This window comes from Rhamphochromis sp. 'chilingali' (genome assembly GCF_963969265.1).
Source record: "Rhamphochromis sp. 'chilingali' genome assembly, chromosome: 20".
Classification (NCBI taxonomy): domain Eukaryota; kingdom Metazoa; phylum Chordata; class Actinopteri; order Cichliformes; family Cichlidae; genus Rhamphochromis; species Rhamphochromis sp. 'chilingali'.
In genome coordinates, this window is record NC_137947.1 from 31374366 (window position 1) to 31396981 (window position 22616).

A 22616-nucleotide genomic window follows, 5' to 3' on the forward strand; every position below is an offset into this window, starting at 1 on the left:
GCTGAAGCGGAGGGCGGGGGGAGGAGGAAGAGGAGGAGGAGGAGGATTGGTGGATTTCAGGACTGTGCTTCTGCGCTCTTCGTGCTCCGAGCTCTCAGCAGCCCGTCCGTCCTTCGCTCCGAGCGGGACTCCACTGCGCTTCCGTCGGTCTCCAGGTGAGTGCAGCCCCGGTCTGCCTCTCTCGGGTTAACCTCCACAGCTGCGGGCTGTTGGTGCAAAGACGAGCCGGGCAGCGACGTCTTCTCCCCGTGTGTCTGTGCGCCCCCCTCCCCCCGCCATGTTCTCCATCGTGGCGTTGAACTTGTGCATGGTGCGCAGGAGCTGCTGCTGCTGGTGGAGGAGGAGGTGGTTGTTGTTTTGGTGAAAGTCTGCAGCTCTCACGGCTCAGTCGGAGCTGATGGAGGGTTTGTTTGTCCCCGCTCTCCTGATGGATGATGATGATGATGATGGTGGTGCAGGCGTGGTCGACCTCAGAGCAAACAAACAGCAGGACGTTCCCACAGCTTCTCTGGAGTGACCTTCTCTGTACTCCGTCCCTCTGTCCCGCCCAGCGCCGCTGCTCTCCCCTCACAGCTCATCGTTGCGTCTTAATAATTCAGATGTCTGCAGATATTTCTGCTGTTTCTGTGCAGGAGTGTGACGTGTTTCTAACGTTGCGGGCTTAAATGAAGTTCGGGGACGTGGAGGTGTTTCTGCGTGGACTGCTGCTGTTTGCGCAGACCCTGTTTGAAGCAATTATGTAATCAGATACAGGCCGAGTGCTGCTTTCTCTCCTCCTAATCTTTTCGTTCCCTGATCTGTCCTCACTGCTTCTCCTCACCCTGCTTTCTCCTCCTCCTCCCCTGCTTCTCCTCACCCTTATCTTCATCCTCCCCCACCTATCTCCTCATTTCTCTGATGCAGCAGCTGGGAAACATTTGGCAACTTGTTGACCGGAGCCTTTATAATATCACAGTGAGGTGTGGAGCAGTTGTCAGGCTGCTGCTGCTTTAACAAAGAGCTGCAGTGAAACCAGAGATGGAGATTTGCACCTTTTCAGCCTAAATCTGCTGTTTCAGGGATAAAAATTATTGCTTTTCATACTTTGTTCCCACTGGGAGGCTCAAGGACGCCGCCGTGTTGGCAGTAAAAAGTTAATCTCCAACCCTAAAATCTTTTAAAAGATTCAAACATGAACTAAAAAAAATGTTGAATCACGCAGCCAGAGTTTTCCTTTCTGGCGTGTAAGTAAGATCGTAATCCTCACAGTTAACCGATGCTCGAGGAAAAGCATATTTCACACTGACGTGATTTCCTCCAGTCAGTTCTAGTGCCAACATTTCCCAGATCCCTTCCTCAGCTGGAAAACCTTCCTCTGGAACGCCCTGCTGGGCTTGTGACCCGGCTCTGGATAAGCAAAAGGAAACTGATAGATGTTTGGATGACTTCCACTGAGGATGACCAGTTTTATTTTACTCCCTTTAAAATACCACGGGGGGTGTGGGGATCCTGGAGGACCGCCTATGATCAAAATGTAACATTTAAACCACTTAAAAATCTGACAAGTTTATAGTAAATGTACTTTTTATAAAGACGATTCACCAGAGTATTCTCTCCACGTTTTATATTGTGTTAGACCAGCTTTGCATGAGTGTCAGTTCAGAATAATCCTACTTTATCTTGCACTTAAAGCCATTTTAGCACTGATTTTTCCCTTTACACAAACTCTCCTGATTGGCTGCCTCTTGATTTGAACAGCAGAGGAGGTGGGGCTTCTTTGTCTGGGAGAGCCATATTAGGCATATCCTGTCTCTGTGATGTCACACAGAGCCAAGAATGGGGGGGAAAAAACCCCAAAAAAACGGTGAAACTGAGAGCTTAAGCAGGCTCAGCTCATTATTAGGGACTTTGGTCATGTTTGATATGAACAGGACATGAAGACAAGCAGAGTTCAGCTGTGATGGGAACAGTTAAACAGACTTTTAATGTGAACTAAATTTTTGTAATTTTGCTTTTTTCGTTATGGAAATTTTGCCCATTGTGAAGTTTGAGAAATGTTTCTGCGTATATGATAAAAATCCGCCGGTCTAAGGTTGGTGTACCCTGCTGGGCCGGTCTAGTTTGGGCCGCCTGGCTGGTTTCCAACTAAAAGCCTCATAAGTGAGCGAATAAACAAGCCGATCCCTGATTTTTAACTTTTAAGTGACTGAATTTGTTTCTGGATATTAAGAATCTCTCATTTTTAGCCAGTTTTTGTGATGCTTCTGTTCTGCCTGTGTGCTCGACCCAGACACCACCCTCAGCTCAGACACAGCCCCACAGCTGATCGTGCGCTTTGTGTGAGTGAAAAAGGTAAAAGGTGATGGGAATAGGGCTGCCACGATTAGTCGACTATCAAAATCGTCGACTGATTTAATAGTCGACGCGTCGTTTGAAGGTTTGTGATCCCAAAAGACGCAGGAATAAGTAGCAGGATTTAAGAGTGTAATAACGGACTGAAACAGAAGATGGCAGCACTGCATGTACAAGGATGTCAGCTGCCGTTAAACCCCCGAAGAAGAAGAAGCAGTGTCCCAGAATTCATAGCGCAGCCCAGCTCAGTTTCCAACAATGGCGGCAGCTAGTTAGTTTTAATGTTACTCTTATTATTCTTTCTGGGTCACAAAATAAACGTTTAACATATTTTCAGGGAGAATGTAGCTGTGTAAACCTCAAATATCGGCTCTGTTTATCAGGACACCGCATATTTTCAAAAGCGCTCCGACGTTTTCGGAGACGTCTGTTACCCACTAGCTCGATAGCTAGCCGGGGGCTAGGCTCACTAGCGCCGTGAGAACACCGGACTCCCGGCAGATCGTTTTCAACCCCACCGCCGTCTTTCGCTGCTCAGGTTAAACATGATATATGAGTCACTTAGATAACTTGAAAATGTTATTGTTTGGCTTTTTTCAGTATTTTATTTGTTCCTGAGTAAATCGGTTTGTCTGAGATTAAAGTTATAGTTTTTACACAGCTGAATAAACGTCAAGCAGACAGCTGATTATCAGAAGTGTGAGATGCTCGAGAGTTTACTCCGGTGTCCTTTTATATTTTAGATAGCAAGGAGTTTATTAAACTTCACCGAAACAATCTGCAAATTTCATTAAAATTTAATAAACTATCATCTTGTCTTTATTTTTAGTTAGCACAGACCTGAAACACTTAAAGCTGTAAGCTAATGATAGTTATATAAGAGCAGATGCTGCTGGTGCAATAAGCTGTACTTTTACGTCCAATGGATGATGATCTGATTAGTCGACTATCAAAATAGTCGTTTGTGGCAGCCCTACATGGGATAGAAAGAAAGTGGTGGTGAAAGCAGGTTCTGCCGCGTCCTCGTGGTCAGAGCTCAGGTGGCTCTGAGACCTTTAAATGAAGTGAAGCTGGTAACGAGGGGAAGTCCTCGCTTGGTTTGTTTCTTGGTTCGATCCGTTTGGATGTTTTAACGGTCTGCAGGGACACTTTCAGTGGATCGATGCTCCTGATGGAGATCCGACGATGCTTCTGGGTGCGTTTTGGCTCCTCCGCTGATGCCTCTGAGGCAGTGTGGGCGGCGGTGATGATGTGGGTTTCGGCGTCACGCGGCGGGGGGATCCGAGCTGTAAGTCATCAGCTCTGCTGCAGCGTCCGACTCCCACGCTTCCAGCTCCATCAATATTAAACAGTTGTGTCTTCAGCTCGCTGCGTTGTAGGAGCACAACTGCATAACAGGCGAAGCGAAAACGCTACGAGGTGGCGTCAGCAGAACTTCCTTTAAATGTTTGGCTCAGTCGTATTCATGAATGGAGGCACCGGTGGTGAGTTCAGCAGGTTTGTGTTGACTTTGTCTTTGAATGCACAGCACTTCCTGTTTGTCTTTGCCGTTGTGTCAGAGCGCCGATGTGAGCCCGAGCGGTCTGTGCGTCCTCCTGTTGTCTCTGCTCACCAAACAAAAACCTCTTTTCATGTTTAAGCAAAGGAAACGAAACAGTTTCCAATCCTGGAGCTTTTAGTTTGAGGCCTGGTTTTTGTATTCAAACATTTTCCCGTTTCCTCGACTTGCTGACCTGTGATCGTCTCAGGGTTTTGAACCCGTGCATGATGATGCTGACGTAGACGTTCTGGTTAAATGTGGAAAACTTTGTGTTCATCATCATGAACCAGCAGCTGAGACTGGAGTACACGATGGCTTTAAACATGCCTTTAGATTTGGATCAGACTTTATAAAGTAAACGTCTGTTGGATTCACATTGAACCATAAACTCATAGGAAACTGTCCACAAAAGCATTTCTCACTTCTTAATGTGCACTTTTGATAACTTCACTTAAGCCGCTGTTATTCGTGCGGTCGAACGCGTCCGCCTCAGACCGCCTTTGGTCTGAATCGTCACGTTTTGTGGCCTCCGTCCCTCCTGCTGTCGTTTCTTCTCCGAGCTCCTTCCTGTAAACAGATCCGAGTGTTTCTGTCTTCGTTAGTGCAGAACGGAGTTGACAGAGTGCGTCTCAGACGTCGGGTTGTTTGCATAGCGAGGACAGAAGGACGCCGCTCTGACTTCATTGTCGCCAGATGAAGGAGGAGGAGCCTGCGGTCATGTGATCTGAATCTGAAGCATAAATGCAGGAGAACGAGGTGTTTGGTCAGGATTTTGGTCCTGAGTGGGTGAATGTTTACAGACGGGGATCATTAGGAATCGTGTTTATGGCAGATTATTTGCAGCATGTTTGATCGTCTCCTGCTGTTCAGACGATTTCAGTTTGTTGAATATTTTATGCCGTGTCACTCGTTTCCTCCCAGAGACATTCATAATATCAGAAAAGTCCGATTCATTGAATTCAGGATGTGTTTCTCTGTAAAAAGCTCAGAAATATCAACTCTTTGTATTCAGGAAATATGAAATCTGGCTGATGTTTGGTCTGAATTTTGCCAAAGTCGTTGGCCCTTTAAAAAGAAGTAACGACCTCCATCGCAGGATGTTTCATTCCAAAGATGGCGAGGAAGCGCGTGACGAGATGAAGGAGGTGCGTTTATGGGAAACGTGGAAACGGCACGCACGGCGTCTTTTTAAATGTCGACGTGTTTCTGGGATTGGTCATAAGGTTGATTTGCTGGTTTGGATGTAACGAGGAAACGCAGAGGCCTCCTTCCTGTTCTGCATTACAGCGCCAAACATCAGCAGTGACATGCTGTCCAAAGCTTAGAGTTCAAATCTGCTCTTTGGTTGGTGCAGATCCATGCATCATAAATCTGCCCACATCCTTTAATGCTCAGCTGATCTGCTGTAGTGCAGAGCAGCAGGAGTATCGATGAAACTAGGTTCCTTTAAGAGCAAAGAGGTGAGCTTTATTTTAGGAAACGAGGCCAGTCATCCTTCCTCTCTGTCTTCACCACACTTACCTGTATGCATCCTTTCCTTCTTATCCTTCCTTCTTACCTTGCATTTTTCTGCTTCTCCTTAAGAGCTTAAACTGCACCTTCTTCACTGAAGCAGTGCAGTGTCAGAGATTCACGACTCTGAGGCTTAAACTTGAAGCTGATAGAGTTTCAGATGGGTGTGGAGAAAACTCGATTTTGATGCTGTGAGGAAGGATGCGTGGGAGAGGAGGGAGCTGCATGAAAACCAGGAGGGAGGTGGTCCTGAGGGAGGAGAACGAGGGGGAGGAGAACAGGAGGTGGTGAGGCGAGCGGCGTCAAACGCGACACACCGTGTTTGTGTTCATAGTTAAAGCTAATGCTGCGTGACCTCAGCAGGAAACAAGGCGAGAACAAGTAATCAGATTACTAAAATAAAGTGGACCGAGTTAAAATGAAGTGACGTGATTGGCAGTGGGGATGGGAGTAGGTGATGATGATGAAGGAGGACAGGAATTAAACATACCAGCTGTAAAAACTGAAAGCAGAGGAGAACGAGGAGGGACGCAGGAATGTTCTGGAAAGTGTCCCGCAGATAGGAAGTGGAGCAGTTGGACAGAGGGAGGAGGAGGAGGAGGGTCTGTTTCCCAGCGGCGAAGCTTCAACTAAGTATAGAAAGTCTGTGAGAGCGGCGCTCACCTTCACCACGACGCCGCAGATTTTAAAGCTTGGGTCTAAAAGTCTGGTTTAATTTAGTCGGACGCTTCGGAGCGTTCGCTGTGCTGCACACGGGCGCAGTCTCACCTGCAGACACGGAGCAGGTGGAGGTGGAGCTGCAACACAGAAGTCAGGTGAAGCTGTTTGCATAAAAAAAAATCAAAGCGTTTAGTTGATGTAAAGTGAGGACTGTGGGTTTATTAGAACGTCTCATTAATGCAAACTTAGAGAAAGATTTATTCAATGTGAAATACTTTAATGTATTTAAATGTGTTTATAAAAACAAAAAAACTGAATAATTCCAGTTTTGATTTAAGAGCATAAAGCGTTGAAAATAAAATGTTTGTGTGCAGCTTTAAAGTTTCAAATCTTTTAGTCAATGTAAAGTAGAGATTTTAAAGTTTTTCAAATGAACGTGTTGAATAAAAGTTCTTAAAATTCAGGTTTTATAATGTTTAACATAAACTGAAAGCTCTTGAATTTTCTATTGAATGTAAAACATCTTTTTAAGATTATGTGCAGTTTAACACTAAGTAAAGCGGGTAATTAAAAGTCTACTAGAAAGTCTACAAAGTCTTTTTAAATCCAATTTTCAAACGATGTCGTCTAAGGAAATCTCTTTAAACCGAATTTGTAGAATTTGTGGAAAACTTTTACTAAAGTGCAACTTTTAAATGCACATTAAACTTTTAAGAATTTACAGAAACTTTATTTTATAATTAAAGCTTTTAGTTTTTAAAATAATGATTGTATTTTAAAAAAAAGTATTTTAAATTTCTTTTTAAGTAAAATCTTGTTCTTAAGTTTAAAGTCTTTATAAAATCTTTACGTGTTGTAAACATTTTAAAGTCTTTCATAGCTTTTAGTTTATTGTTTAAAGATTACTGATAGTAATCTACATGCAACGTCTACGGTTAATGTAACGCTTTGAAAGTGACGTCTTACTAAAGTGACGTCTGCGTAGAGAAATGTTTCGATTTAAAACCTCAGGTTTTAAACTGTTGCCATGTGAATCCTGAGAGCAGGAACAGGAAGTCCTCACAATAACCAGATTCTTTATCTTCACATGACAGATGCAAAAATCATTAACTGAAAACAGACGTTTATATAAGAGCATCTGTAAAGCAGACAGACCCGAGCTTTAGTTTCAGTGCGACGCTCGAGTGTGATCGAACCCGAGCATCAAAGCTGTGATTCCATATTCATATACGGATTTTACTTGTGGGGGTGGGGGGGCTTACATGGAGCAGTCTGACCCCAGCGGGGGTCAAACACACATGAAACTCGGTGTGATGAAAGATGTTTGGATTAAAGCGTCTCTGCCTTCTTCTAATCTCGGTTCGGTTGGTCCTTCACTTCCTCCCGAGGCTCCGGGATTTGTTGGGATCTGAAATGAAGTTTTTAAAAGGTGACAGAAGCCAAAGCTGCTCGGCTCATAAATGTCGAAGTAAATTTCCATCCAAGATTAAAAAGGAAAAACGCACAAGCTGAGATCTCATGAATAAAGTATGTGGAGAGGAGCGTTTATGAAGAGCCTGCGCTGATGTGCAGCAGCAATATTTTCCATTTCTGTGCTTCCAAAAAGCTCGTCAGTTTATTCCTGATAGACGAGGAGACGGAAAAATAAAAGTGCGTAAACGTAAAACATCTGATTTTGAGCTTCTGCTCTGATCTGTCACGCTGCAGTTTCTCTGCCGGCTAATTGGTTTCACAGGCGTCTGATGAGACGGCGGAAAGGTGAGGAGGCGAGCAGCAGAGAGCAGGTTAAAGGACTGACGCCAGCTGCGCTGTCTGCAGAGACCAACGAAGAAGAAAAAGTGGCTACGAACGGGTTTTCAGCCCCGACAGTGTCAGAGTTGCAGAGCTCGTACAAAACCTCAGCACGGCTGAGCGAGCGACAGAGGGGAAATCTGCTCAGCTCGTCCAATCAGAGCACTGCTGAGCACTAGCTTAGTCCGTTAACCTGCAGCGTCGCTTTGAGACGTCGTTTTCATGGCTCACATGGGTGTGAATTAATGCAAGCGAGTGACTTGGCCCAGCACAGGAGAGGGAAAGATCTCACCACGTTAATTATTGGTCATAATAAGTCAAACAATAAGTCAAAGCACTGACGCTTTCAAGTTTAAAGGATCGTTTTCATTCCTTAGTGAGAAAATTTAAGGCTAATTTAGTTTTAGTAACAGAGTCACAGATGAGCTGTTTTTGTCTTCGCTGCAGATAAAAGTTGAGCTTTTTATTCATTGTTGGTTTTCCTTTCATGTTAAATGGAGGCTTTTCCCATTTATTCCACTTAAATGCACCTCGGAGAGGAAGAGGAGGAGCAGCTCAGTGCCCTTCATCTTCCTCTCTGGAGCTAAAACATGAGGAAGAGCTGCTCAAAGTTGGTGTAATGAGGAAGACTCTGAAACCACCTCCTGCTTTTGTGTAGCTGCTGTGTTTGAGCTTTCAGGGCCACCGTAGACGTAGCAGAATACAACAGGTTAGTGTTTGAGAGGCTGTGATTAACGTCATGACCATTCATTGTGTGTGTGTGTGTGTGTGTGTGTGTGTGTGTTCCATGTAACAGTTTGAGACGAAATACCCCCCCCCCCCCCCCCCCCACACACACACACACACACACACACACACTCATGCATTTTGCACTGACCTTCAGCAGGACTCCATTTAATTTGATTTCCATGTAGCCAAAGGCGTTCCTCTCTCTCTCTCACACACACACACACACACACACACACACACACACACACACACATTCCTATTAAATGAAATGTTCACTGTAAGGCCTCCAGATGTTTTCAGGCTGCACACTAACCTGACATCTGCAGAGTGTGTGTGTGTGTGTGTCTCTGAGGTTTGTTGAAGTTGCCGGTTCAAATCCCGGGATGTTCTTGGTGGTGGATGGAGTCTAAGTTGCTCGGCATCATGGGAAATGAGTTTGAGTGGTGTGTAAATGTCTTTTTTGTGGGTGTGTGTAAATATAAACGCTGTGAATGCATCGTGCGCACACCCTGAGGCAGCGCTACGAGGGCGGGGTCGGCCTGCAGACGCCGACAGGAAATGAGCGATTAGGCAAAAGTGGAACGCCACCTTCCTCCGGGCTGAAGCTCTGCAGACTCTCTGCTGTCATGTGATCTGCGTGAACTTGCACTTTATCCTTCGCTCCCCAGCCTGTGACCGAACGGCACATCAGATCTGCAGTTCCACACGCTGGGCGAGCGAGTAAACCACTGTGGAGCCGCCCCCAGCACTCCCAACACGAATCATCTGTTAAACTGCGGCTGGTTAATTTACTCGTGTTAGTTCCGTCTACACAGGAGTGAAAGAAAGCTGAGGCGTTGTTTCTGTGCTAGCTCTGAGGAGCTTTCTGTAACCTCAGCCACTGTGATGGGCTGAGATTCGCCACAGACTTCGAAGGCCGAGGAAACGTACCATCTAAAGCTTTTAAAACACTCAGCTGCAGCGAAGCTGCTTGATTAATGTCTCCTCTCACACTTTTCAAAGTAAAAGCTCATCTCACACATAATAAAATGTTTTTAATGACTCAAATTCCACTTTTTTCATACTAATTGTTTTCCATGGAATCTCTTTGTACACCAACTAAAGCACAGACATGTTACTGAAATAAAATCTCACATGCACATTAACCACACACACACGTAATGTAATGCATGACATCATCAGGGCTTGTGTTACAGCTCCACCCGGGTGATGAGAAGGGTGTAGGTCACTGATGTAAGCCTTTTTATTGCCATAGCAACATCAGAGGGAGGAAAAAAAGGCAAGCGAGTAGATTTGATCTCAGTTTCCAGGAATTGTCCATCCTGATGGGGGGGGGGGGGGTGTGTGTGTGTGTGTGTGTGTGAGTGAGTGAGAGAGAGAGAGAGACTGACTTCTGGCCACGCCGAGGCCAGAAAATGTGACGACATTAATTCTGTTGAAAACACACAGATGTCTCAGCGTGTCACATTTTTAGAAACGTTGAAACTCAAAAAAACAAACCTCAGAAAAACAATTTAAGCTGGACCAAAGTGGGCGGGGTAATAGCGGCGTAGCATAGACACAGCTGGAGAGGGTTGTGTCGATGCTACGTGGAGAGCAGAATGGAAGTTTGCATGTTTTACTGCAGTTTGTTGGTAACAGGTCAGTTATTAGTTACAAAGTAACTGTTTTGTGATATTTTAGCTATTTGTAGTTTTTGTAGTTTCAAATATTTTTACACAAAATAATGAAATAATAATTCTACAAACATGATGTTTAGATTTTAGTCTAACCATATTATGTCACCCCCTGACAAAGAGGCCACGCCCATAATATTCCGAGGGGCCCATTGCAGGGGGGCGGTATGAAAAGAGAAAAGAATAAAAAAAGAGCGCTTGGACACTGCTAGCATCATGGACAGGTTTTTGACGGGGCGGCCACAGAAACGAAGACGAAGCATCGCTGAATATGTTTCCAAACTACCTTCATTCTAAGCCAAAGACTAGAAAATATGGTGAAGCAAATCTGCCCTTTAGTTTCACCTGCACAAGTGCCGAGGTGTATGGACGTGTGTGATGATTGATTCTCCTTGTACAACAAAAGGGGGCCTAGCAAAAAAAAAGCTTGGGCCCCACTAGTTTAAGGATGTATGCAGAGCAAGGGCGTAGATTTGGTTTTGTCGTTGGTGGGGACGGATGATCCAACCACGGAGCCCTGTTTCTTTCTTTTTTCCTTTTTGTCTTTGCTTCTTAAGATAAGATAACTCTTTATTGTCATTGCACAGTCATACATAGTACAGTAGTACAATGAAATTGGAGAACTATCCTACGTCGTGTTAGAGCTCCATTGGAGGTCTGTGTCTATGTGCACACCCAGGAACTTGAAACTGGAGACCCTTTCCATGCACTCCCCGTTAATGCTGACAGGCTGCAGCTCGGACTTCCTCCTTCTGAAGTCAACTACCAGTTCTTTTGTTTTGGTGGTATTGAGGTCCAGGTTGTTATCTACACACCAGTCTGACAGCCTCTGAACTTCAGCTCTGTACGCAGTCTCATCTCCCCCTGAGATGAGCCCCACCATGGTGGTATCATCTGCAAACTTGATGACTGTGTTGTCTGGGTGGGAACTAACACAGTCATGTGTGTACAGAGTGTACAGTAGGGGACTCAGTACACAGCCTTGTGGAGAGCCAGTGTTGAGGCTGAGGGCTGAGGAAAGATGAGGCCCCACTCTAACTCTCTGTACACGGTCTGAGAGGAAGTCTCTGATCCAGCGGCAGGTGGTGGAAGGAAGTCCGATTTCTAGCAGTTTAACTATTAGTCTGTCCGGGAGTATCGTATTGAAAGCAGAGCTAAAGTCTTGATAAAAGGAGAAATATGCTATTCTACCTGCTTTTAAACCATTTAAAATTACAATTCATAGTTTTATATGTGAATTATAAAATGTTAAATTACTATTAAACAAATGACTGACTAAGTATTTTAGACTTTAGTTTACTTCAGCCATATTCCATATAAATCAGGTATCATACAAAAATAAAAACAGCTTCAAATACAGTCATGACAATAAAAGAATATGACTTTAAGGACTTAACATTACTTCAGTTATACTACACCAACATCTGTTATACTTTGGCACTAAGGGAACACTGAATGACCTGCTGGGTTTTGTCCATAAACTACTCGTCTAAGATGACCACAGAGTAAAAGATCTCTCAGCAACATTATGTAACATCTCAGGCACTATTGCCCCGATCAGATCAGTGAGCTGGGATCTTTTATTCTGAACATGAACTACTGTTACAGCAACAGACATGGACACAACAACTCAATGTCCACTATGTGAAGGAGCCGAACACATGCCTGCTCCTCTCGCTGACTGAGATAAACTGCTGCCATGTTTGTTTTCCATCTATACTGTCCAGTCTCTCCTGGACGTGGTACAGCTTCTGTAAACTAATGTCCTGGCTGCTCGAGGCTCCGTTTTCTCTGACAGTTTCAATCAAAATTAGAAACGGAAGGAAGGAAGCGGTGCATCATTCACCCAGGATGCACCGCTGGGTGAATGAGACGCTGACAGATTGTGTTTTTTTTTTGTTTTTTTTCTTTCTTTCTATCTGGTTTGATTTTCTTTACTCGAATAGATCAAATTATTGGTGGGGACACGTCCCTTCCGTCCATGCCAAATCTTCGCCCTTGATGCAGAGTGTTTTTAGTAGCGAGCTGTCTGCTTCAGCACACAGCTGCCGGTTGCGCGCTCACAGATATTAAGGAGCTTTACACCAGCGTATTCCTTACCCACAAATACCCACTGACACACTTGGCGTCACACAAAATGATTTGGATGACCTTGGACAGGGAGGGGGAGGGTTTATGCGTCCTTGACTGAATGCACATTCGTCAGGATGTTCACACAGACTGCGCAGCTCTGAATGTTTCCCTTAAATAATGACTGCATTCCTCTCTCTGCTTCCTCCATGTTGCTGCATGGAGCTTTCTCATAGTTGCAGTCAGGCAGACAGGTGAGTCATAGCGACAGGTGGGCGGTCAGTGCTGACCTGCAGTGTTGAGGAATGCGATCCCACGTTGAAGAGTCGGATCATCGGGACGCGCACGTTTTCATCACTTCAGAGGACTTTGCCCTTGCATTTATTTCCTGAAACTAACCTTCACCTGACCTTGAACCAGTTCTTCATCCTGGAATTCAATGACTAATGGAAAAAGGAAGTCAAGTTCCCACATTGTACCCTGGAAATGCAGGTCCCCACAACATGAGTAATACACACACACACACACACACACACACACACACACACACACACACACACACACACACACACACACACACACACACACACACACACACATCATCCTAAGAAGTGAGATTAGATCTGACATCCCACAATGCACTGCAACATGTGCCGGGCAGGACTGTGGGTTGGGGGGAGAGAGAGAGAGTCTGGCAGCCGGCCTGGGAGATATGATGGGATGTATCGCCATGACAACACAGCCGACCCTTCAGTCTGGACTGTGAAGAGCCGAGCGTTTGCGTGCGGCGATGGCGTCTTCCTGTGTGAAGGTTTCTGCGCTCTGTGATATTTTTGGACCGAAGCTGCTGAAGTGTTGTAGCAGAAATTATTTCTAGGTGTTCAGTTTTTCACCAGAAAGCAGCTTTTTCTTTTCCCAGACTCGCATCACGCCAGGACAGTAACCGCTGAAGCCGCTAACGCTGCGTGATAACGTCTGGTTGTTGTCAGCTGTGGGCTCACGGATGGAGCTGGAAGATCATTTAATATGAAAATATTAACTCAGTAACTCCGAGGCTTTGTTAATGAAAGTGTTTTTGATTTAATGAAACTTTTGTTGCAGCTGTCTTTTAAACAAACTCAACATCTGGCTGGGCACAAATAATCTGTGCTCAGGTAAAACACCTGGCTGGGTGTGGGTGGAGCTTCCAGTGAAAGTCCAAATGAGCCATTTTTTAAGATTAAACAATTAATACTGGCCCCGGTGCTTTAGTCACAGTAAGCTGATGAGCATTTCCTGGATAATCGTCCTGACGGGTTCAGTTTGAGCTGAAACGGCTGGAGGCCGTGTTCACACGGACCTCTGTGTTTTTGTAACCACAAGCATCATTACAGCTGTTTAAATGTGCACGTTTGACAAGATTGCAGCAAAACGGGGCAGAAAATATTCTCCCGCCTCAGTTTTGTCTGCCTGCAGTTTGAGTTAACGGTCACCTGAAGGGTGTGAGTGTGAGTGTTTGGAGTGTATGAAACACATCTGGACGTGTGGGTCATGTGGTTTGCAGAGTGGGTGTGAGCTCTGGGCGTCACTGCAAAGGATGGGTGGAGAGAGGGGGAAGATGAAGGTCTTTTGGGCTTTCTTCCTAGCTTCACCCCTGTTTGGTTCATTCTCTCCTCCTTGGCGCTCACGCAGAGGCCCCGCCCCCTCCTCCTGTGATCCGCCCTGCTTGTATCAGAGAGTTTGGGAACAGCCAGTTCTCCATAGATCTCCAGAGACTGAACCCCCACCCTGCTGCAGTGGCTGAATGTGAACCTGATCGTATCAAAGCGCTTTAATGGACAAAATATGCTTTTAGTCCCGTTTTAGTGCGCTCTATTTTTGGGCACCCAAGGCTTTTTTTCTTTTACGTTCATTTTCCCCATTTGAGAAAACGTTAAAGTGACTGCACGAAGAATTTGTTTGGGCATGCTGTCAGGGTACATTAGGAGACTCATTTTAGGGTTGTTTACTTAATGTTTTCATGTGTTTGAGAGAACATCAGCCTCCACCATCAGGCCCTGCTGAACAGACACTGCTGTCACTGGACGAGGCGCGGGCCGCATGAGGGCAAGATGTGATTTCAAAGGTGGAATTTAAAGATACGACTGATTTGTCAGGAAACGTATTAAAAGCATTCACAGGCGACGCTGTGAGAGTGTCGGCACGAGTTTGACCTGACAGAACACAGCAGCTGATCGTCTCTTTAAGCCCAACGTCTTATTTTTGTTTTGAAATCCAGTAAACCAATCCCGTGACGTCTCCTCTCTGTGCAGGAGGAATCAGAGCAGTGAACGCTCCTCCTCCTGCTCCTCCTCAGAGATGGACAGATCAGAAGGACTTCTGAAGACTCCTCTTAACCTCGGCTGTGTATCTCGAGTGCTTCGTTCCTCCCGTCTGATCCCTCCTTTCTTTCCTTCCTCCTCACATTCCTTCCCTCTCTCTTCTCTCCCTCTCTAACACGCTTCATATTCTCCCTCCTCCGAGGTTGCATCTCACTTTCTGACCTTTAAATCATGTCGTTCCGCTTCTGGTTTCTAATGTTGAGGCGCCCTGGACGATTCGTGGACATCAGAGGGGGGTAAACTGGTCCGAGGCGGTCTGAGGGTGACCTGCTCCGGCTCAGTCGGACTCTCGTGTCCTCATTTGCTCTGCTCATCGTCACTCTGCTGTGACGCTCAGATAGCGCTCCCCCCTAATGATAACCTCCTTTTTACTCTGCTTATCTGCTCCCAGTGGAGCTGCCATTAAGCCCACCCTCATCCTCTTCATCCCAGTCTTTCTCCTCACTGTAGATGTGGAGATGTGTTCAGAGCTGCCGCCCACAAACACCCACTCGCTGATCCGAACTATTCCGACTGGTTTCCTGTGGATATTAGTGAGCGTAAATCCCGCTGAGATGATAATTCCTCTCCCTTCATCTGTTACTCGGAGCGTGTTTTCTCGCGTCCCGACGTCCTCGCCAGCATTTCTGTGTGAATCCAGTTATTTTCATTCAGATTTGTGGGTAAAATTTGGCTATAATGACATTTATGCATCATCCAGCCTCTTTTACCCAAAAGTCCTTTATCATAGATTAGAAATCTGCTCCGGGTGATGTTCAGTGAAAGGTCTGAATGAAGGGTCTCAGTTATAGAAGTTACGTAACCATGGCCCAACGTGTCTGCTGGGTTACAGCAGAAATATTGATCATTTTGGTATTTAGTATTTTCATCCCGATCATTTAACTGAGCTGGTGTCTGTGGCAGAAATATAAATTAAGATGAGGCCTGGGTCGAAGCTCTGCGTGATGGCCTCAAGGCGAGTGATGGAGAGCAGACATCCAGCTGTCGTTTACGAGCGAAAGCCGATCGTGGGACCCACGGGGTGGCGCGATTGGCCGACGCAGAGCTGTGCGTGTCGCCGTGTCTGCGACTGTGGAACGATGTGTGGAGCGAGCGGTCTGTGAGTGGCTCTGGTTGGACTTCCATCTTTGAAAAAGGCCGAACTGCCCACTGCAGCGTCTCGTTGCCTCGACGATCATTTATTTGTTTGGCTACTCCAATCTGCACGCCAAGACATCCTTGGGTAAGATGCCGAACCCTGAGTGGTTCCTGATATGTTAGAGTGCGAATGTGTTTAGACATAGAAAGGCTCGTATGGATGGGTGAATGAGACGCGATGTGTAAAAGGCTTCGAGTGCTCGAGTAGAAAGGCGCTGGATAACATCCAGACTACCGCACCAGCTGTAAAAAGCAGGCAGACTTTCCTCTTTCCTGGGAGGAGCAAAAGTCTGACAAAGGCCTGATTTGGGAGCGCTTGATTAATAACACGAGAAAAAGCAGCTCTGTCGCAAAATCTGCTACAAAAAAGGAAAATTTCCCCTGATTGTTTTCTTTTTTTGTCATAATTGTTGGAGGCCAAACTCATGACTGAGACGAACTCTTTGCTCTCCTGTAGCTTTAATGACGACTTTTGACGCCTCAGTAAACATTAATGTGCTTTAATGACGGGTTTCTAAGCGCAGCTGCACATGCAGACGTCACCCTCTCTGACTCCTGATGTAAACTCAGCCGTTTTGTCCTATAAGCACACCTGAAACCACTCAGTTCAGAGCAGACGCTTGAAGGGTCACTCCTGACTCTAACAGATGCTCATAACTGATGATAGGAGCATAGATTGAAAGTTTTGCCTGCAAGCTCAGAGCTTTCCTTACAGCAACACACCAATGCAGCGTCCATGGTTCTACCCAGAGATCTTTAATGTCCTGTACTTGTGGCAGCAACTCTTTTCCAATTCGAAGTGGGCAATCAAGCCTTTTCCAGCTGAGAACCATGGCCTCGGAGTAATATCTGGATCCAAAAACGGACAACTGAATATCCAAATATTTAAATATTCAGGTGTAGTTCTTCCTTTTGCCCCAACTTAGACGTGCACACATGGTAATGGGACATCTGTCCGAACAGTCGGAAAAGACTCGATTACTGCAAGTCAAAGTTCTTCCAAATTTTCCTCTTGTAGTTCATCGGTCTTTGATTACAGGAGTGGGTTAAACAGCTAGAATCCCAGACCTGTCCTTGTTTTTCCTAGTCCGTCTGGTTCATGGAAAGTTCATGTCATCTCGGTAATTTGTCCCTTTCTGTCTGAAGGTCATGGATTCACAGTGGAAAAATCACAATAATGAGAGGGAGAACAAGCCTCTTTCTTCCTTCCTTCCTCTGTCTGTTACTCGGCTCGGGCAAATTAGAGCTCAACTTCATTAAAATGACTCGACCCCGGCTCCCTCAATGTGGTGTTGTCACCGTCCCATGTTCCCAGGCGTCTGGTTCGACAATTGGGCCGTCTGTCTGCCCGCTCAGACACAGCGCTCATTCAGAAATGGATATGAGGGAATAATTGTGCTGTTTATCTGAGGATATCACATTTATCCTGGAGCCATTTGGCTGCTCGAGCTTCGGCCTTTACAGTATGTGTGGAAGGTTCTGTTTGACAAAGCTCACGTCCTCGCTTTGTCTGAAACTCGAATATGAAAATATGAAAACCTGTCAATTCAAGTCAGTTTTATTTGAATGGCACCAAATCGCAACAGTAGTCACCTCAAAGCGGTCTAAAGTAAAGACTTTACAATAATACACAGAATCCCAACAATCAGGCGACCATCTATGGGTGAGCAGCTGGTGACGGCGGGAAGGAAAAACTCCCTTTTAACAGGAAGAAACCTCCAGCAGATCTAGGCTCAGGGAGGGGCGGCCGGTTGAGGGTGTCCGCCTCAAACTCTGATTTTAAAACTCTTGATGTGCACATTTTCAGACGTTTCTGCTCTGCAGGTTTTTTCTGTAACTTAGCCGTCAAGCTAGCAGGACTAGCCAAAATAATCGCATTTTAATTTCACTTCCATCAGTGAATAAAACGATGTATCTGAGCAGTTATTCGACCACACTTTGGCTTGCAGCTACACCCTTTTCTAAACGAACTCCCTGCCATCCTCAGTTTAGTTCATATATCTTTATTTTTCCAGTTTTGGAAAAACTGCACGGTCGTGTTAATTTTCATCAAAATAACTGACCGCAACAGAAAAGTTCTGAAAACGGAGACACCCCTGCCACAGGTATGAAAAAAACGTGCTTTATTCTAACGTCTCTCGAACATTAACGTTAGACTGTTAGTTCAACATGGAAGCTCGTTTTTTTTCATCCCAGATTTGGAATATGAATATCTTGATGCACTGAGGAGATGCAGAAGCACAATGAGTTTGTTCAAAGGTCTGACTGCTGAACCCGGCGGTGTACGAGCTGTGACCGGGGCGGGTTTACTCAGTGTTTGACATTAAAAATGTTCCAAGTAAAGTGATGCTGATTCTCAAACCCAAACCACCTTTGTCCTAACTGTGATTAACCCTTTGATTTCCGTTATCGAGGCGTCACGCTAGCTAGCGTCAAAGTTGCATGTAGTCTCTACATCTGTCAGCGTGCGGGGGTTCGCTCCCAGCTCCATTTGTACCACGACCATAATGCTGATTGGGATCGTAGCAGCCTGATTTCATCAGCACATGGCGCTGTGTTACATCGTGGTAATGATATTCAGAACTCTCTTTAGGTCTTAAGTTAGGGTTTCTATAAACTTCAAAAAAGTTAAAGCGAAGCAGCTGGCAGATTAACCGGATGAACTGTTCTGTAGGACGGCAGCAGGTTTGTGCATCGGTGTCACGATGGTTTCAGATAAATCTTTTCCACTTCAGTCGTTAGTGTAACAACAATCAGAGAGCCACGCTCTGACAAATGACCACGTTTGAAGTTCCAGCTTAGTAAATAAATCGGACGAGGCTCACAGGAGGAGATCCATCCAACACCTCACGTCCTCACAACCGGAACACGCTGAACCCTGCATGACCTTAGCTGTCATCTCCACATTTCTTCTTAGAAGTGTGTGTGTGTGTGTGTGTGTGTGTGTGTTTCCAGATTAAGATCTCCTGGATCTCCGTGTAAAACCTTGAAAGTTTGTTCATATGCATTTCCTGCACATATAACGCCCAGCGGGACGCCGACAGCGACGACGGGGTTTCAGTCTTGTTCATCTGCGTCCTCCACCCGTCTGCCGGAGCAGAGGGAGGAGGACGGGCTGTTTGTTTGAACAGGAGGAGGAGTGCAGGCTGGCAGGCTGTTTTTGGCTGCAGGCTTCAGTTGCATAATGGCAGGAAGGCAGTGGGAGAGTTTGGACTGGGAAGGGGTGGAGAGGAGGAGGAGGAGGGGCCATGTTTAAGTGAAAACTTTCTGTTGTGTACGGACGATTTTATTTTTTCCTGTCACGTCCTGGTTTGATCCAGGATTTGGGAGAATAAATCTCCGGTGATTCGGGAAATGAAAGACGACAGGATGAGGTTTGAGCCGGAGCTCAGCCCCGTGTGGACGAGCTGAAGCATCGTTAGCTGCTGCCTCTGTAATCAGCATCCTTATCGGTGTATTTAGAGTAAAAGCACATACTTGGGATTCTTCCTCACATGACGTGAAACAGCACCAAAGTTAATGTTCACACAAATGACCTCAAAACCCCCGACCTTCAAAGAGCTGTAAGGAACCCTCCCCCATGTTCGTTTGTTTGTTGTAGAAAAATGTAGATTTCTCAAATTTTATTTAGAAATATACAACATCACGTTGTTGCCACTGAAGGTGAAACAAGTAACAATAATAATCAGAGATTGAATTTTAAAATTCAAACTTAAAAAATTGTAAATATATGATCGTGAAAAGTGGGAAAAAATTATGAAGTAAATGTATGAGGAAAAAAACAGACAAACTTTATTTTTTGTAGTGAGACAACAAAGTGGAAAACGGAGAAAACATACGTTGTTATTAATATTCAGAAAAACATAAAAAGACACGATTTTGTTAATTTAGGATCCAAAGCTGTGTTTGACCCTTTTAAGGCTCAGATTTGTGAAGCTCGAGGCGTTGTACTTACATCACGTGCATTCAGCTTGTCCCAGGTCGTGGTTTCCATCCACATTTGGCTTTGTGCGAAAATCACGTAAAGAGCGAGTGCAACAACAAAAACGGATCATCACGTGTCCACCGTTAGCTGCCACAACCAGAAGTGACGTCATGGGAAACTTGGGAGGCTTAGAGCTTAAATTTCAATGTTAGAAATCGTTTATTTACATTTATTTATTTTATTTTTTTGGGGGGGGGGATTTTGCACAATAATATTTTTTTTTAATTTTTCCTGAAGTTTATAAAAATTAAACCTATAAAGACACTCCAAATTTCCTGTGGTTGGAAACTATTTTGTGCAATGTTTTTGCATTTAGCTTTGAAATTTTTGAAGTTTTTCTGAAATTTCTGTAAGTAGAAATGTTTTTTACAAACAAACCCCCACAAAACAATTTTGATTCTTTTTTTTTTTCTTCTTTTTTTTTTTTTGCAGTCTCTCTAGTTCCTAGGGACTTAATGCATACATAATATTATAATTTGGGATGTAACAGTTGCATTGATGCATAGTGACTTGAAATGCCCCCAACAGCTGGTAAAAGTATAAAGATAAGCTGTGCTTGGTTCTGTGGTGGACTTTAAGGGTCTCCAAACATGTCACATGACTGTGACTCATTCTTACGGTTCGCTGTCAGTTTCCCGATGAGCTCGTGACCTCCTGTGCTGAATGTTCGACCCTCGGCTGAGCAGCAGCCTGAACAAATCTGTAAAACGTCAGAAACATGAATAAAAACAGCGCTGTGTGTTTCACATCGACGTGCTCGCTCACTCCCTCGCCTCCTCGCGTCGTCTCCGGGTTCGCACTCTCTCAGTAACGGCGTCCTCTGTGTGGGCGCCGAGCTCAGGCCGACGTGTTTATGTAAAAGCCTTTCAGCGCTCTGGCCGTCAGCTGGAAACGCTCACGCTCTGACAGCCCGGAGGCCTGTGGCGGGACTTCATCGGCCGTACGCTGAACTCGGATCAGCCAGTTTGAGGCTCTTCAGATTGTTTCCGTGTTTAGTGGCGCTCGGACAGTGAAGCTAATACTTGAACAGAAATATTAAATCTCTGTATTTTATTGTGTTTTTTGTTTTGTTGTTTTGTTTTTGGAGCCTGACGACTTTTAAAAATGCTCAATCAGAGGCTGCTCTCGCTCTCAGATGTGCCTGGGCATGACATCACTACATCGTTAACATTTTACCTGATTAAGAAAAATCTAATCTTAAAGATGTGCGGTGACGTTACCGTGCACGGTGTGAGGAGAAAACGCCGTCGTCTGGTTGGCAGTTGTAACAGTTTTTCAGCAGCGTTTGCTCCATGTGGATCTCTCCTGAACTTGCTAAGATAAAAATGGTGGAAACAAAACAAACAAACACGTGAAAAGCTGCAGATTTGCAGCGCTGCTGTGCGCCTGCACGGCCTGTCGCTCACACATGCTTCCTGTGCGAAGGTAAAATCTGCACGGCCTCATTAAATGAAGGCTCGCAGGGAGCAATCACGTGAAAGCTGCTGGTGGAAAACTACATCTGTTACGCAACATTTGCTTCTGTCTCTCGTCCTTTTATCCTTTTTACCCCCCTCCCACTGAGCCGTCTGTCACTGGCTGAGGATTGTTTCTCTTTGAGCCTGAACTCCATCAAAAAGGCTGCAGTGTTGAGAGACACCAGTGGAAGTCATCACTGGATTCTTATCAGCTGCCATCAGCTTTGTGTGTGCGTGTTTGTGCGCGTGCTGGCAGTGAGGACTTCTGTGGCATCGCTTGGTTTGAAGCCTCAAAGTCAGTTTTATGTGCTCCTGTCCGAATGCATCATACAGAGGCCACGCCCCTAAAAATGCAAACTTTAAGCCTCAATATAGTTTAAACAGGTGAGTCCCCCCCCCTACAGGTGTCAGACCTCAGAACAGTTTGTGTATCAGCCTGTAAACATGTTTGTTTCTGCTGTCAAGTTTTAACATGCGAGTCTATGGGGACTGACTCACTGCTGCCTCCGCTGGTCGGTCGAGGAACTGGTGCATAGAAATGGGGGAATTAATTTAAAAACATGGCCGCCTGGCATCATGTCAGTGCGTGATCGAAATGCTACCATCTACACTTCCTGGGTGAGCAGAGGATGCAGCGTGTTATTGATGGGGGACACACACACACACACACACACACACACACACACACACACACACACACAGCACTCAGGATGCTCATTGATAATTAATAGCTGCTCTGGCAGCTGCATAGTTAAGAGCACATGGCGTGTGTGTTCATGAATGCTAACTAAGTGCCTCCTGAGCTGCTGGATCAGATATTGATTGTGTGCATGTAGCAGTAAATGGTGGACTTAAATAATAGGAGTGTGTGTGTGTGCAGCACCCACACATGGACAGATGTTAATCCATTGTGAAGTTATCAAATATAGATTTGAAATGTACTGAAGGCAGCTCTGCTCTCACGTCATCAGCAATAAAGAACTCGATGCATTTTACAAACCTGCACACGTGCAGTGAGAACGCCGCCTCCTCTTCCTCCTCCTCCTCTTCCTCGATGAAGGAAGAACAGTACAGTTCTAATCATTTATGAATGTGTAGATGGACGTCCTCGTGCTAAGCTGTAAAGTGATATAATGACTGAATCCATTAACTGACTGATGTTCTCTACGCTGACTCATCAATTATGAGTGTAATGGAGTAAACACAGGCCAATTAACGGACCTTTAACCAGTTTAGTGGATGAGCTGAAGCCTGTCAGCTTGTTTCAGTCATGTAAGGAAACCAATGTGAGACCTTTGAAGGCTTTCTGATTCCAGCTGCTGTGAGAGACCGTCTTTAAGACGGCGAGCACCTTTTGTTGGTTTCAGT

General features: G+C 45.3%; 1 protein-coding gene across 2 annotated transcripts in view; it reads left to right on the forward strand.

The window, feature by feature from the left end:
• The window catches only part of LOC308388741 (spectrin beta chain, non-erythrocytic 1), a 101404-nt gene continuing 78788 nt past the window's right edge, over window positions 1-22616 (forward strand). The window contains exon 1 of one of the 2 annotated variants that reach the window (XM_080869621.1): window positions 1-155. The gene's annotated coding sequence lies outside the window, so the exon portion shown is untranslated. The remainder of the gene's footprint in view (window positions 156-22616) is intronic. The other variant, XM_080869622.1, reaches the window with a different exon arrangement.